This window comes from Pristiophorus japonicus, chromosome 3, assembly GCF_044704955.1.
Source record: "Pristiophorus japonicus isolate sPriJap1 chromosome 3, sPriJap1.hap1, whole genome shotgun sequence".
Classification (NCBI taxonomy): domain Eukaryota; kingdom Metazoa; phylum Chordata; class Chondrichthyes; family Pristiophoridae; genus Pristiophorus; species Pristiophorus japonicus.
Genome location: NC_091979.1, coordinates 284,930 through 301,300, shown reverse-complemented (window position 1 = coordinate 301,300; position 16,371 = coordinate 284,930). Strand labels below are relative to the sequence as shown.

Below are 16,371 nucleotides of genomic sequence, written 5' to 3'. Positions count from 1 at the left end.
CTCGTCAATCTTTCACAATCAATCTTTGTACAAATTATGCTCGTCATTGAAATTGCAAGGCCCTTATCATTGTGGTGGATCTGTGAGGCTCACTCTCCAACGCCAGGATATTCTTCGTCAGGAGATGATCCTCAACTGAATGAAGTGTTCTCGATGGCTTATGAAAATGTTCCATACATCTGACGCCTTGTACACTCCCGCATGTAGCGCAGGACCCCTTGAGGTAAAGAGCAGCGTTATGTTCGAAATTTGATGTTGTTTTGAACATGTCTACCAGTTTTTATTGATGTGTGAACTTCAACTCACGAACTATTATCCTCCTTGTCACTCAGTTGCTTCACATCATTTAGAAAAATGCTGGGAATTATGTTACTTGCTTCGAAAGTAGATTATGTCACGCACATTGAACTGCAGTTGCCATAGTTGTGCCCACTCACTTAATCTGTCTATGTGCCATTGGTTACTTATCACTGCCATTTGTCGCATTACAGCAGCACCACCACCGTGTCCACATGACAACTGAATATGAAAAACTCTGTGATGGTTGATTGAAGCCAGTAATAAATATGATGAAGTGTAGGTCCCTGCATTTCTCACAATTCATGCCGCTGCTCACAAATGAGCCGATTGTCGAATGGAGCCTATTTCTTCTGTCAATCTTGCAGGTGGAAACCATTCTGTGACAGCAATGCGCTGTGCAGGCGAGTGCACGACAGAAGGTATTGCAAAGCCTGGAGGGGGGAGCGATTCGTATCAGACAGTGATGTTCGCAGATTGGGTGCGTTGCGTTAGAGCCTGGATAGCTCAGTCGGTAGAGCATCAGACTTTTAATCTGAGGGTCCAGGGTTCAAGTCCCTGTTCGGGCGTTGTGTTTAAAGCACGACTTTTAATTTCCACGTTCGTGCAGCCTGATAAAACACAAACTGACAAGGTCAGACCATCTTGCCTTCCTCAGAAAACGATCTGCTGAAAATCCACAGCTTGCAATCATGAGAGCTCGATTTCCACGAGCATAGTCGTTCCCTGTTTTACTATAGGTGTCCATATTTCTACCTCTGTTTATCTGATGGGCTGATTTTGCTGCTGCAAGTCCGACGACAAATCTGATCATTTTGCCTCTTGTTTGTGATTTGCCCAAGGGAGGAAATATTGAGCGCCCGTATTGAGCGTCTCAATTCATTTTAACTTTTACATACATTGGCTTGATTGCTCGTCAATCTTTCACAATCAATCTTTGTACAAATTATGCTCGTCATTGAAATTGCAAGGCCCTTATCATTGTGGTGGATCTGTGAGGCTCACTCTCCAACGCCAGGATATTCTTCGTCAGGAGATGATCCTCAACTGAATGAAGTGTTCTCGATGGCTTATGAAAATGTTCCATACATCTGACGCCTTGTACACTCCCGCATGTAGCGCAGGACCCCTTGAGGTAAAGAGCAGCGTTATGTTCGAAATTTGATGTTGTTTTGAACATGTCTACCAGTTTTTATTGATGTGTGAACTTCAACTCACGAACTATTATCCTCCTTGTCACTCAGTTGCTTCACATCATTCAGAAAAATGCTGGGAATTATGTTACTTGCTTCGAAAGTAGATTATGTCACGCACATTGAACTGCAGTTGCCATAGTTGTGCCCACTCACTTAATCTGTCTATGTGCCATTGGTTACTTATCACTGCCATTTGTCGCATTACAGCAGCACCACCACCGTGTCCACATGACAACTGAATATGAAAAACTCTGTGATGGTTGATTGAAGCCAGTAATAAATATGATGAAGTGTAGGTCCCTGCATTTCTCACAATTCATGCCGCTGCTCACAAATGAGCCGATTGTCGAATGGAGCCTATTTCTTCTGTCAATCTTGCAGGTGGAAACCATTCTGTGACAGCAATGCGCTGTGCAGGCGAGTGCACGACAGAAGGTATTGCAAAGCCTGGAGGGGGGAGCGATTCGTATCAGACAGTGATGTTCGCAGATTGGGTGCGTTGCGTTAGAGCCTGGATAGCTCAGTCGGTAGAGCATCAGACTTTTAATCTGAGGGTCCAGGGTTCAAGTCCCTGTTCGGGCGTTGTGTTTAAAGCACGACTTTTAATTTCCACGTTCGTGCAGCCTGATAAAACACAAACTGACAAGGTCAGACCATCTTGCCTTCCTCAGAAAACGATCTGCTGAAAATCCACAGCTTGCAATCATGAGAGCTCGATTTCCACGAGCAGAGTCGTTCCCTGTTTTACTATAGGTGTCCATATTTCTACCTCTGTTTATCTGATGGGCTGATTTTGCTGCTGCAAGTCCGACGACAAATCTGATCATTTTGCCTGTTGTTTGTGATTTGCCCAAGGGAGGAAATATTGAGTGCCCGTATTGAGCGTCTCAATTCATTTTAACTTTTACATACATTGGCTTGATTGCTCGTCAATCTTTCACAATCAATCTTTGTACAAATTATGCTCGTCATTGAAATTGCAAGGCCCTTATCATTGTGGTGGATCTGTGAGGCTCACTCTCCAACGCCAGGATATTCTTCGTCAGGAGATGATCCTCAACTGAATGAAGTGTTCTCGATGGCTTATGAAAATGTTCCATACATCTGACGCCTTGTACACTCCCGCATGTAGCGCAGGACCCCTTGAGGTAAAGAGCAGCGTTATGTTCGAAATTTGATGTTGTTTTGAACATGTCTACCAGTTTTTATTGATGTGTGAACTTCAACTCACGAACTATTATCCTCCTTGTCACTCAGTTGCTTCACATCATTTAGAAAAATGCTGGGAATTATGTTACTTGCTTCGAAAGTAGATTATGTCACGCACATTGAACTGCAGTTGCCATAGTTGTGCCCACTCACTTAATCTGTCTATGTGCCATTGGTTACTTATCACTGCCATTTGTCGCATTACAGCAGCACCACCACAGTGTCCACATGACAACTGAATATGAAAAACTCTGTGATGGTTGATTGAAGCCAGTAATAAATATGATGAAGTGTAGGTCCCTGCATTTCTCACAATTCATGCCGCTGCTCACAAATGAGCCGATTGTCGAATGGAGCCTATTTCTTCTGTCAATCTTGCAGGTGGAAACCATTCTGTGACAGCAATGCGCTGTGCAGGCGAGTGCACGACAGAAGGTATTGCAAAGCCTGGAGGGGGGAGCGATTCGTATCAGACAGTGATGTTCGCAGATTGGGTGCGTTGCATTAGAGCCTGGATAGCTCAGTCGGTAGAGCATCAGACTTTTAATCTGAGGGTCCAGGGTTCAAGTCCCTGTTCGGGCGTTGTGTTTAAAGCATGACTTTTAATTTCCACGTTCGTGCAGCCTGATAAAACACAAACTGACAAGGTCAGACCATCTTGCCTTCCTCAGAAAACGATCTGCTGAAAATCCACAGCTTGCAATCATGACAGCTCGATTTCCACGAGCATAGTCGTTCCCTGTTTTACTATAGGTGTCCATATTTCTACCTCTGTTTATCTGATGGGCTGATTTTGCTGCTGCAAGTCCGACGACAAATCTGATCATTTTGCCTGTTGTTTGTGATTTGCCCAAGGGAGGAAATATTGAGCGCCCGTATTGAGCGTCTCAATTCATTTTTACTTTTACATACATTGGCTTGATTGCTCGTCAATCTTTCACAATCAATCGTTGTACAAATTATGCTCGTCATTGAAATTGCAAGGCCCTTATCATTGTGGTGGATCTGTGAGGCTCACTCTCCAACGCCAGGATATTCTTCGTCAGGAGATGATCCTCAACTGAATGAAGTGTTCTCGATGGCTTATGAAAATGTTCCATACATCTGACGCCTTGTACACTCCCGCATGTAGCGCAGGACCCCTTGAGGTAAAGAGCAGCGTTATGTTCGAAATTTGATGTTGTTTTGAACATGTCTACCAGTTTTTATTGATGTGTGAACTTCAACTCACGAACTATTATCCTCCTTGTCACTCAGTTGCTACACATCATTCAGAAAAATGCTGGGAATTATGTTACTTGCTTCGAAAGTAGATTATGTCACGCACATTGAACTGCAGTTGCCATAGTTGTGCCCACTCACTTAATCTGTCTATGTGCCATTGGTTACTTATCACTGCCATTTGTAGCATTACAGCAGCACCACCACCGTGTCCACATGATAACTGAATATGAAACACTCTGTGATGGTTGATTGAAGCCAGTAATAAATATGATGAAGTGTAGGTCCCTGCATTTCTCACAATTCATGCCGCTGCTCACAAATGAGCCGATTGTCGAATGGAGCCTATTTCTTCTGTCAATCTTGCAGGTGGAAACCATTCTGTGACAGCAATGCGCTGTGCAGGCGAGTGCACGACAGAAGGTATTGCAAAGCCTGGAGGGGGGAGCGATTCGTATCAGACAGTGATGTTCGCAGATTGGGTATGCTGTGTTCGAGCCTGGATAGCTCAGTCGGTAGAGCATCAGACTTTTAATCTGAGGGTCCAGGGTTCAAGTCCCTGTTCGGGCGTTGTGTTTAAAGCACGACTTTTAATTTCCACGTTCGTGCAGCCTGATAAAACACAAACTGACAAGGTCAGACCATCTTGCCTTCCTCAGAAAACGATCTGCTGAAAATCCACAGCTTGCAATCATGACAGCTCGATTTCCACGAGCATAGTCGTTCCCTGTTTTACTATAGGTGTCCATATTTCTACCTCTGTTTATCTGATGGGCTGATTTTGCTGCTGCAAGTCCGACGACAAATCTGATCATTTTGCCTCTTGTTTGTGATTTGCCCAAGGGAGGAAATATTGAGCGCCCGTATTGAGCGTCTCAATTCATTTTAACTTTTACATACATTGGCTTGATTGCTCCTCAATCTTTCACAATCAATCGTTGTACAAATTATGCTCGTCATTGAAATTGCAAGGCCCTTATCATTGTGGTGGATCTGTGAGGCTCACTCTCCAACGCCAGGATATTCTTCGTCAGGAGATGATCCTCAACTGAATGAAGTGTTCTCGATGGCTTATGAAAATGTTCCATACATCTGACGCCTTGTACACTCCCGCATGTAGCGCAGGACCCCTTGAGGTAAAGAGCAGCGTTATGTTCGAAATTTGATGTTGTTTTGAACATGTCTACCAGTTTTTATTGATGTGTGAACTTCAACTCACGAACTATTATCCTCCTTGTCACTCAGTTGCTACACATCATTCAGAAAAATGCTGGGAATTATGTTACTTGCTTCGAAAGTAGATTATGTCACGCACATTGAACTGCAGTTGCCATAGTTGTGCCCACTCACTTAATCTGTCTATGTGCCATTGGTTACTTATCACTGCCATTTGTAGCATTACAGCAGCACCACCACCGTGTCCACATGATAACTGAATATGAAACACTCTGTGATGGTTGATTGAAGCCAGTAATAAATATGATGAAGTGTAGGTCCCTGCATTTCTCACAATTCATGCCGCTGCTCACAAATGAGCCGATTGTCGAATGGAGCCTATTTCTTCTGTCAATCTTGCAGGTGGAAACCATTCTGTGACAGCAATGCGCTGTGCAGGCGAGTGCACGACAGAAGGTATTGCAAAGCCTGGAGGGGGGAGCGATTCGTATCAGACAGTGATGTTCGCAGATTGGGTATGCTGTGTTCGAGCCTGGATAGCTCAGTCGGTAGAGCATCAGACTTTTAATCTGAGGGTCCAGGGTTCAAGTCCCTGTTCGGGCGTTGTGTTTAAAGCACGACTTTTAATTTCCACGTTCGTGCAGCCTGATAAAACACAAACTGACAAGGTCAGACCATCTTGCCTTCCTCAGAAAACGATCTGCTGAAAATCCACAGCTTGCAATCATGAGAGTTCGATTTCCACGAGCATAGTCGTTCCCTGTTTTACTATAGGTGTCCATATTTCTACCTCTGTTTATCTGATGGGCTGATTTTGCTGCTGCAAGTCCGACGACAAATCTGATCATTTTGCCTCTTGTTTGTGATTTGCCCAAGGGAGGAAATATTGAGCGCCCGTATTGAGCGTCTCAATTCATTTTAACTTTTACATACATTGGCTTGATTGCTCCTCAATCTTACACAATCAATCTTTGTACAAATTATGCTCGTCATTGAAATTGCAAGGCCCTTATCATTGTGGTGGATCTGTGAGGCTCACTCTCCAACGCCAGGATATTCTTCTTCAGGAGATGATCCTCAACTGAATGAAGTGTTCTCGATGGCTTATGAAAATGTTCCATACATCTGACGCCTTGTACACTCCCGCATGTAGCGCAGGACCCCTTGAGGTAAAGAGCAGCGTTATGTTCGAAATTTGATGTTGTTTTGAACATGTCTACCAGTTTTTATTGATGTGTGAACTTCAACTCACGAACTATTATCCTCCTTGTCACTCAGTTGCTACACATCATTCAGAAAAATGCTGGGAATTATGTTACTTGCTTCGAAAGTAGATTATGTCACGCACATTGAACTGCAGTTGCCATAGTTGTGCCCACTCACTTAATCTGTCTATGTGCCATTGGTTACTTATCACTGCCATTTGTAGCATTACAGCAGCACCACCACCGTGTCCACATGATAACTGAATATGAAACACTCTGTGATGGTTGATTGAAGCCAGTAATAAATATGATGAAGTGTAGGTCCCTGCATTTCTCACAATTCATGCCGCTGCTCACAAATGAGCCGATTGTCGAATGGAGCCTATTTCTTCTGTCAATCTTGCAGGTGGAAACCATTCTGTGACAGCAATGCGCTGTGCAGGCGAGTGCACGACAGAAGGTATTGCAAAGCCTGGAGGGGGGAGCGATTCGTATCAGACAGTGATGTTCGCAGATTGGGTATGCTGCGTTAGAGCCTGGATAGCTCAGTCGGTAGAGCATCAGACTTTTAATCTGAGGGTCCAGGGTTCAAGTCCCTGTTCGGGCGTTGTGTTTAAAGCACGACTTTTAATTTCCACGTTCGTGCAGCCTGATAAAACACAAACTGACAAGGTCAGACCATCTTGCCTTCCTCAGAAAACGATCTGCTGAAAATCCACAGCTTGCAATCATGAGAGCTCGATTTCCACGAGCATAGTCGTTCCCTGTTTTACTATAGGTGTCCATATTTCTACCTCTGTTTATCTGATGGGCTGATTTTGCTGCTGCAAGTCCGACGACAAATCTGATCATTTTGCCTGTTGTTTGTGATTTGCCCAAGGGAGGAAATATTGAGTGCCCGTATTGAGCGTCTCAATTCATTTTAACTTTTACATACATTGGCTTGATTGCTCGTCAATCTTTCACAATCAATCTTTGTACAAATTATGCTCGTCATTGAAATTGCAAGGCCCTTATCATTGTGGTGGATCTGTGAGGCTCACTCTCCAACGCCAGGATATTCTTCGTCAGGAGATGATCCTCAACTGAATGAAGTGTTCTCGATGGCTTATGAAAATGTTCCATACATCTGACGCCTTGTACACTCCCGCATGTAGCGCAGGACCCCTTGAGGTAAAGAGCAGCGTTATGTTCGAAATTTGATGTTGTTTTGAACATGTCTACCAGTTTTTATTGATGTGTGAACTTCAACTCACGAACTATTATCCTCCTTGTCACTCAGTTGCTTCACATCATTTAGAAAAATGCTGGGAATTATGTTACTTGCTTCGAAAGTAGATTATGTCACGCACATTGAACTGCAGTTGCCATAGTTGTGCCCACTCACTTAATCTGTCTATGTGCCATTGGTTACTTATCACTGCCATTTGTCGCATTACAGCAGCACCACCACAGTGTCCACATGACAACTGAATATGAAAAACTCTGTGATGGTTGATTGAAGCCAGTAATAAATATGATGAAGTGTAGGTCCCTGCATTTCTCACAATTCATGCCGCTGCTCACAAATGAGCCGATTGTCGAATGGAGCCTATTTCTTCTGTCAATCTTGCAGGTGGAAACCATTCTGTGACAGCAATGCGCTGTGCAGGCGAGTGCACGACAGAAGGTATTGCAAAGCCTGGAGGGGGGAGCGATTCGTATCAGACAGTGATGTTCGCAGATTGGGTGCGTTGCATTAGAGCCTGGATAGCTCAGTCGGTAGAGCATCAGACTTTTAATCTGAGGGTCCAGGGTTCAAGTCCCTGTTCGGGCGTTGTGTTTAAAGCATGACTTTTAATTTCCACGTTCGTGCAGCCTGATAAAACACAAACTGACAAGGTCAGACCATCTTGCCTTCCTCAGAAAACGATCTGCTGAAAATCCACAGCTTGCAATCATGACAGCTCGATTTCCACGAGCATAGTCGTTCCCTGTTTTACTATAGGTGTCCATATTTCTACCTCTGTTTATCTGATGGGCTGATTTTGCTGCTGCAAGTCCGACGACAAATCTGATCATTTTGCCTCTTGTTTGTGATTTGCCCAAGGGAGGAAATATTGAGCGCCCGTATTGAGCGTCTCAATTCATTTTTACTTTTACATACATTGGCTTGATTGCTCGTCAATCTTTCACAATCAATCGTTGTACAAATTATGCTCGTCATTGAAATTGCAAGGCCCTTATCATTGTGGTGGATCTGTGAGGCTCACTCTCCAACGCCAGGATATTCTTCGTCAGGAGATGATCCTCAACTGAATGAAGTGTTCTCGATGGCTTATGAAAATGTTCCATACATCTGACGCCTTGTACACTCCCGCATGTAGCGCAGGACCCCTTGAGGTAAAGAGCAGCGTTATGTTCGAAATTTGATGTTGTTTTGAACATGTCTACCAGTTTTTATTGATGTGTGAACTTCAACTCACGAACTATTATCCTCCTTGTCACTCAGTTGCTACACATCATTCAGAAAAATGCTGGGAATTATGTTACTTGCTTCGAAAGTAGATTATGTCACGCACATTGAACTGCAGTTGCCATAGTTGTGCCCACTCACTTAATCTGTCTATGTGCCATTGGTTACTTATCACTGCCATTTGTAGCATTACAGCAGCACCACCACCGTGTCCACATGATAACTGAATATGAAACACTCTGTGATGGTTGATTGAAGCCAGTAATAAATATGATGAAGTGTAGGTCCCTGCATTTCTCACAATTCATGCCGCTGCTCACAAATGAGCCGATTGTCGAATGGAGCCTATTTCTTCTGTCAATCTTGCAGGTGGAAACCATTCTGTGACAGCAATGCGCTGTGCAGGCGAGTGCACGACAGAAGGTATTGCAAAGCCTGGAGGGGGGAGCGATTCGTATCAGACAGTGATGTTCGCAGATTGGGTATGCTGTGTTCGAGCCTGGATAGCTCAGTCGGTAGAGCATCAGACTTTTAATCTGAGGGTCCAGGGTTCAAGTCCCTGTTCGGGCGTTGTGTTTAAAGCACGACTTTTAATTTCCACGTTCGTGCAGCCTGATAAAACACAAACTGACAAGGTCAGACCATCTTGCCTTCCTCAGAAAACGATCTGCTGAAAATCCACAGCTTGCAATCATGACAGCTCGATTTCCACGAGCATAGTCGTTCCCTGTTTTACTATAGGTGTCCATATTTCTACCTCTGTTTATCTGATGGGCTGATTTTGCTGCTGCAAGTCCGACGACAAATCTGATCATTTTGCCTCTTGTTTGTGATTTGCCCAAGGGAGGAAATATTGAGCGCCCGTATTGAGCGTCTCAATTCATTTTTACTTTTACATACATTGGCTTGATTGCTCCTCAATCTTTCACAATCAATCGTTGTACAAATTATGCTCGTCATTGAAATTGCAAGGCCCTTATCATTGTGGTGGATCTGTGAGGCTCACTCTCCAACGCCAGGATATTCTTCGTCAGGAGATGATCCTCAACTGAATGAAGTGTTCTCGATGGCTTATGAAAATGTTCCATACATCTGACGCCTTGTACACTCCCGCATGTAGCGCAGGACCCCTTGAGGTAAAGAGCAGCGTTATGTTCGAAATTTGATGTTGTTTTGAACATGTCTACCAGTTTTTATTGATGTGTGAACTTCAACTCACGAACTATTATCCTCCTTGTCACTCAGTTGCTACACATCATTCAGAAAAATGCTGGGAATTATGTTACTTGCTTCGAAAGTAGATTATGTCACGCACATTGAACTGCAGTTGCCATAGTTGTGCCCACTCACTTAATCTGTCTATGTGCCATTGGTTACTTATCACTGCCATTTGTAGCATTACAGCAGCACCACCACCGTGTCCACATGATAACTGAATATGAAACACTCTGTGATGGTTGATTGAAGCCAGTAATAAATATGATGAAGTGTAGGTCCCTGCATTTCTCACAATTCATGCCGCTGCTCACAAATGAGCCGATTGTCGAATGGAGCCTATTTCTTCTGTCAATCTTGCAGGTGGAAACCATTCTGTGACAGCAATGCGCTGTGCAGGCGAGTGCACGACAGAAGGTATTGCAAAGCCTGGAGGGGGGAGCGATTCGTATCAGACAGTGATGTTCGCAGATTGGGTATGCTGTGTTCGAGCCTGGATAGCTCAGTCGGTAGAGCATCAGACTTTTAATCTGAGGGTCCAGGGTTCAAGTCCCTGTTCGGGCGTTGTGTTTAAAGCACGACTTTTAATTTCCACGTTCGTGCAGCCTGATAAAACACAAACTGACAAGGTCAGACCATCTTGCCTTCCTCAGAAAACGATCTGCTGAAAATCCACAGCTTGCAATCATGAGAGTTCGATTTCCACGAGCATAGTCGTTCCCTGTTTTACTATAGGTGTCCATATTTCTACCTCTGTTTATCTGATGGGCTGATTTTGCTGCTGCAAGTCCGACGACAAATCTGATCATTTTGCCTCTTGTTTGTGATTTGCCCAAGGGAGGAAATATTGAGCGCCCGTATTGAGCGTCTCAATTCATTTTAACTTTTACATACATTGGCTTGATTGCTCCTCAATCTTACACAATCAATCTTTGTACAAATTATGCTCGTCATTGAAATTGCAAGGCCCTTATCATTGTGGTGGATCTGTGAGGCTCACTCTCCAACGCCAGGATATTCTTCGTCAGGAGATGATCCTCAACTGAATGAAGTGTTCTCGATGGCTTATGAAAATGTTCCATACATCTGACGCCTTGTACACTCCCGCATGTAGCGCAGGACCCCTTGAGGTAAAGAGCAGCGTTATGTTCGAAATTTGATGTTGTTTTGAACATGTCTACCAGTTTTTATTGATGTGTGAACTTCAACTCACGAACTATTATCCTCCTTGTCACTCAGTTGCTACACATCATTCAGAAAAATGCTGGGAATTATGTTACTTGCTTCGAAAGTAGATTATGTCACGCACATTGAACTGCAGTTGCCATAGTTGTGCCCACTCACTTAATCTGTCTATGTGCCATTGGTTACTTATCACTGCCATTTGTAGCATTACAGCAGCACCACCACCGTGTCCACATGATAACTGAATATGAAACACTCTGTGATGGTTGATTGAAGCCAGTAATAAATATGATGAAGTGTAGGTCCCTGCATTTCTCACAATTCATGCCGCTGCTCACAAATGAGCCGATTGTCGAATGGAGCCTATTTCTTCTGTCAATCTTGCAGGTGGAAACCATTCTGTGACAGCAATGCGCTGTGCAGGCGAGTGCACGACAGAAGGTATTGCAAAGCCTGGAGGGGGGAGCGATTCGTATCAGACAGTGATGTTCGCAGATTGGGTATGCTGTGTTCGAGCCTGGATAGCTCAGTCGGTAGAGCATCAGACTTTTAATCTGAGGGTCCAGGGTTCAAGTCCCTGTTCGGGCGTTGTGTTTAAAGCACGACTTTTAATTTCCACGTTCGTGCAGCCTGATAAAACACAAACTGACAAGGTCAGACCATCTTGCCTTCCTCAGAAAACGATCTGCTGAAAATCCACAGCTTGCAATCATGAGAGTTCGATTTCCACGAGCATAGTCGTTCCCTGTTTTACTATAGGTGTCCATATTTCTACCTCTGTTTATCTGATGGGCTGATTTTGCTGCTGCAAGTCCGACGACAAATCTGATCATTTTGCCTCTTGTTTGTGATTTGCCCAAGGGAGGAAATATTGAGCGCCCGTATTGAGCGTCTCAATTCATTTTAACTTTTACATACATTGGCTTGATTGCTCCTCAATCTTACACAATCAATCTTTGTACAAATTATGCTCGTCATTGAAATTGCAAGGCCCTTATCATTGTGGTGGATCTGTGAGGCTCACTCTCCAACGCCAGGATATTCTTCTTCAGGAGATGATCCTCAACTGAATGAAGTGTTCTCGATGGCTTATGAAAATGTTCCATACATCTGACGCCTTGTACACTCCCGCATGTAGCGCAGGACCCCTTGAGGTAAAGAGCAGCGTTATGTTCGAAATTTGATGTTGTTTTGAACATGTCTACCAGTTTTTATTGATGTGTGAACTTCAACTCACGAACTATTATCCTCCTTGTCACTCAGTTGCTACACATCATTCAGAAAAATGCTGGGAATTATGTTACTTGCTTCGAAAGTAGATTATGTCACGCACATTGAACTGCAGTTGCCATAGTTGTGCCCACTCACTTAATCTGTCTATGTGCCATTGGTTACTTATCACTGCCATTTGTAGCATTACAGCAGCACCACCACCGTGTCCACATGATAACTGAATATGAAACACTCTGTGATGGTTGATTGAAGCCAGTAATAAATATGATTAAGTGTAGGTCCCTGCATTTCTCACAATTCATGCCGCTGCTCACAAATGAGCCGATTGTCGAATGGAGCCTATTTCTTCTGTCAATCTTGCAGGTGGAAACCATTCTGTGACAGCAATGCGCTGTGCAGGCGAGTGCACGACAGAAGGTATTGCAAAGCCTGGAGGGGGGAGCGATTCGTATCAGACAGTGATGTTCGCAGATTGGGTATGCTGCGTTAGAGCCTGGATAGCTCAGTCGGTAGAGCATCAGACTTTTAATCTGAGGGTCCAGGGTTCAAGTCCCTGTTCGGGCGTTGTGTTTAAAGCACGACTTTTAATTTCCACGTTCGTGCAGCCTGATAAAACACAAACTGACAAGGTCAGACCATCTTGCCTTCCTCAGAAAACGATCTGCTGAAAATCCACAGCTTGCAATCATGAGAGCTCGATTTCCACGAGCATAGTCGTTCCCTGTTTTACTAAAGGTGTCCATATTTCTACCTCTGTTTATCTGATGGGCTGATTTTGCTGCTGCAAGTCCGACGACAAATCTGATCATTTTGCCTGTTGTTTGTGATTTGCCCAAGGGAGGAAATATTGAGCGCCCGTATTGAGCGTCTCAATTCATTTTTACTTTTACATACATTGGCTTGATTGCTCGTCAATCTTTCACAATCAATCTTTGTACAAATTATGCTCGTCATTGAAATTGCAAGGCCCTTATCATTGTGGTGGATCTGTGAGGCTCACTCTCCAACGCCAGGATATTCTTCGTCAGGAGATGATCCTCAACTGAATGAAGTGTTCTCGATGGCTTATGAAAATGTTCCATACATCTGACGCCTTGTACACTCCCGCATGTAGCGCAGGATCCCTTGAGGTAAAGAGCAGCGTTATGTTCGAAATTTGATGTTGTTTTGAACATGTCTACCAGTTTTTATTGATGTGTGAACTTCAACTCACGAACTATTATCTTCCTTGTCACTCAGTTGCTTCACATCATTTAGAAAAATGCTGGGAATTATGTTACTTGCTTCGAAAGTAGATTATGTCACGCACATTGAACTGCAGTTGCCATAGTTGTGCCCACTCACTTAATCTGTCTATGTGCCATTGGTTACTTATCACTGCCATTTGTCGCATTACAGCAGCACCACCACAGTGTCCACATGACAACTGAATATGAAAAACTCTGTGATGGTTGATTGAAGCCAGTAATAAATATGATGAAGTGTAGGTCCCTGCATTTCTCACAATTCATGCCGCTGCTCACAAATGAGCCGATTGTCGAATGGAGCCTATTTCTTCTGTCAATCTTGCAGGTGGAAACCATTCTGTGACAGCAATGCGCTGTGCAGGCGAGTGCACGACAGAAGGTATTGCAAAGCCTGGAGGGGGGAGCGATTCGTATCAGACAGTGATGTTCGCAGATTGGGTGCGTTGCGTTAGAGCCTGGATAGCTCAGTCGGTAGAGCGTCAGACTTTTAATCTGAGGGTCCAGGGTTCAAGTCCCTGTTCGGGCGTTGTGTTTAAAGCAAGACTTTTAATTTCCACGTTCGTGCAGCCTGATAAAACACAAACTGACAAGGTCAGACCATCTTGCCTTCCTCAGAAAACGATCTGCTGAAAATCCACAGCTTGCAATCATGAGAGCTCGATTTCCACGAGCATAGTCGTTCCCTGTTTTACTATAGGTGTCCATATTTCTACCTCTGTTTATCTGATGGGCTGATTTTGCTGCTGCAAGTCCGACGACAAATCTGATCATTTTGCCTCTTGTTTGTGATTTGCCCAAGGGAGGAAATATTGAGCGCCCGTATTGAGTGTCTCAATTCATTTTAACTTTTACATACATTGGCTTGATTGCTCGTCAATCTTTCACAATCAATCTTTGTACAAATTATGCTCGTCATTGAAATTGCAAGGCCCTTATCATTGTGGTGGATCTGTGAGGCTCACTCTCCAACGCCAGGATATTCTTCGTCAGGAGATGATCCTCAACTGAATGAAGTGTTCTCGATGGCTTATGAAAATGTTCCATACATCTGACGCCTTGTACACTCCCGCATGTAGCGCAGGACCCCTTGAGGTAAAGAGCAGCGTTATGTTCGAAATTTGATGTTGTTTTGAACATGTCTACCAGTTTTTATTGATGTGTGAACTTCAACTCACGAACTATTATCCTCCTTGTCACTCAGTTGCTTCACATCATTCAGAAAAATGCTGGGAATTATGTTACTTGCTTCGAAAGTAGATTATGTCACGCACATTGAACTGCAGTTGCCATAGTTGTGCCCACTCACTTAATCTGTCTATGTGCCATTGGTTACTTATCACTGCCATTTGTAGCATTACAGCAGCACCACCACCGTGTCCACATGACAACTGAATATGAAAAACTCTGTGATGGTTGATTGAAGCCAGTAATAAATATGATGAAGTGTAGGTCCCTGCATTTCTCACAATTCATGCCGCTGCTCACAAATGAGCCGATTGTCGAATGGAGCCTATTTCTTCTGTCAATCTTGCAGGTGGAAACCATTCTGTGACAGCAATGCGCTGTGCAGGCGAGTGCACGACAGAAGGTATTGCAAAGCCTGGAGGGGGGAGCGATTCGTATCAGACAGTGATGTTCGCAGATTGGGTGCGTTGCGTTAGAGCCTGGATAGCTCAGTCGGTAGAGCATCAGACTTTTAATCTGAGGGTCCAGGGTTCAAGTCCCTGTTCGGGCGTTGTGTTTAAAGCACGACTTTTAATTTCCACGTTCGTGCAGCCTGATAAAACACAAACTGACAAGGTCAGACCATCTTGCCTTCCTCAGAAAACGATCTGCTGAAAATCCACAGCTTGCAATCATGAGAGCTCGATTTCCACGAGCAGAGTCGTTCCCTGTTTTACTATAGGTGTCCATATTTCTACCTCTGTTTATCTGATGGGCTGATTTTGCTGCTGCAAGTCCGACGACAAATCTGATCATTTTGCCTGTTGTTTGTGATTTGCCCAAGGGAGGAAATATTGAGCGCCCGTATTGAGCGTCTCAATTCATTTTTACTTTTACATACATTGGCTTGATTGCTCGTCAATCTTTCACAATCAATCTTTGTACAAATTATGCTCGTCATTGAAATTGCAAGGCCCTTATCATTGTGGTGGATCTGTGAGGCTCACTCTCCAACGCCAGGATATTCTTCGTCAGGAGATGATCCTCAACTGAATGAAGTGTTCTCGATGGCTTATGAAAATGTTCCATACATCTGACGCCTTGTACACTCCCGCATGTAGCGCAGGACCCCTTGAGGTAAAGAGCAGCGTTATGTTCGAAATTTGATGTTGTTTTGAACATGTCTACCAGTTTTTATTGATGTGTGAACTTCAACTCACGAACTATTATCCTCCTTGTCACTCAGTTGCTACACATCATTCAGAAAAATGCTGGGAATTATGTTACTTGCTTCGAAAGTAGATTATGTCACGCACATTGAACTGCAGTTGCCATAGTTGTGCCCACTCACTTAATCTGTCTATGTGCCATTGGTTACTTATCACTGCCATTTGTAGCATTACAGCAGCACCACCACCGTGTCCACATGATAACTGAATATGAAACACTCTGTGATGGTTGATTGAAGCCAGTAATAAATATGATGAAGTGTAGGTCCCTGCATTTCTCACAATTCATGCCGCTGCTCACAAATGAGCCGATTGTCGAATGGAGCCTATTTCTTCTGT

General features: G+C 43.9%; 13 non-coding genes across 13 annotated transcripts; all 13 read left to right on the top strand.

Annotated features, from left to right (window-relative positions):
• Positions 1–793: 793 nt before the first annotated feature.
• trnak-uuu (transfer RNA lysine (anticodon UUU)) lies at positions 794–866 on the top strand. Its single transcript has one exon. It is a non-coding gene; the product is annotated as a tRNA-Lys (tRNA).
• A 1,136-nt stretch (positions 867–2,002) lies between these two features.
• Positions 2,003–2,075, top strand: trnak-uuu (transfer RNA lysine (anticodon UUU)). Its single transcript has one exon. It is a non-coding gene; the product is annotated as a tRNA-Lys (tRNA).
• Positions 2,076–3,211: 1,136 nt separating this feature from the next.
• On the top strand, positions 3,212–3,284 carry trnak-uuu (transfer RNA lysine (anticodon UUU)). Its single transcript has one exon. It is a non-coding gene; the product is annotated as a tRNA-Lys (tRNA).
• Positions 3,285–4,420: 1,136 nt separating this feature from the next.
• On the top strand, positions 4,421–4,493 carry trnak-uuu (transfer RNA lysine (anticodon UUU)). Its single transcript has one exon. It is a non-coding gene; the product is annotated as a tRNA-Lys (tRNA).
• Positions 4,494–5,629: 1,136 nt separating this feature from the next.
• On the top strand, positions 5,630–5,702 carry trnak-uuu (transfer RNA lysine (anticodon UUU)). The gene has a single exon. It is a non-coding gene; the product is annotated as a tRNA-Lys (tRNA).
• Positions 5,703–6,838: 1,136 nt separating this feature from the next.
• On the top strand, positions 6,839–6,911 carry trnak-uuu (transfer RNA lysine (anticodon UUU)). Its single transcript has one exon. It is a non-coding gene; the product is annotated as a tRNA-Lys (tRNA).
• A 1,136-nt stretch (positions 6,912–8,047) lies between these two features.
• Positions 8,048–8,120, top strand: trnak-uuu (transfer RNA lysine (anticodon UUU)). The gene has a single exon. It is a non-coding gene; the product is annotated as a tRNA-Lys (tRNA).
• Positions 8,121–9,256: 1,136 nt separating this feature from the next.
• trnak-uuu (transfer RNA lysine (anticodon UUU)) lies at positions 9,257–9,329 on the top strand. The gene has a single exon. It is a non-coding gene; the product is annotated as a tRNA-Lys (tRNA).
• Positions 9,330–10,465: 1,136 nt separating this feature from the next.
• On the top strand, positions 10,466–10,538 carry trnak-uuu (transfer RNA lysine (anticodon UUU)). Its single transcript has one exon. It is a non-coding gene; the product is annotated as a tRNA-Lys (tRNA).
• Positions 10,539–11,674: 1,136 nt separating this feature from the next.
• Positions 11,675–11,747, top strand: trnak-uuu (transfer RNA lysine (anticodon UUU)). Its single transcript has one exon. It is a non-coding gene; the product is annotated as a tRNA-Lys (tRNA).
• A 1,136-nt stretch (positions 11,748–12,883) lies between these two features.
• Positions 12,884–12,956, top strand: trnak-uuu (transfer RNA lysine (anticodon UUU)). Its single transcript has one exon. It is a non-coding gene; the product is annotated as a tRNA-Lys (tRNA).
• Positions 12,957–14,092: 1,136 nt separating this feature from the next.
• trnak-uuu (transfer RNA lysine (anticodon UUU)) lies at positions 14,093–14,165 on the top strand. Its single transcript has one exon. It is a non-coding gene; the product is annotated as a tRNA-Lys (tRNA).
• Positions 14,166–15,301: 1,136 nt separating this feature from the next.
• trnak-uuu (transfer RNA lysine (anticodon UUU)) lies at positions 15,302–15,374 on the top strand. The gene has a single exon. It is a non-coding gene; the product is annotated as a tRNA-Lys (tRNA).
• The last annotated feature ends 997 nt before the right edge of the window (positions 15,375–16,371 follow it).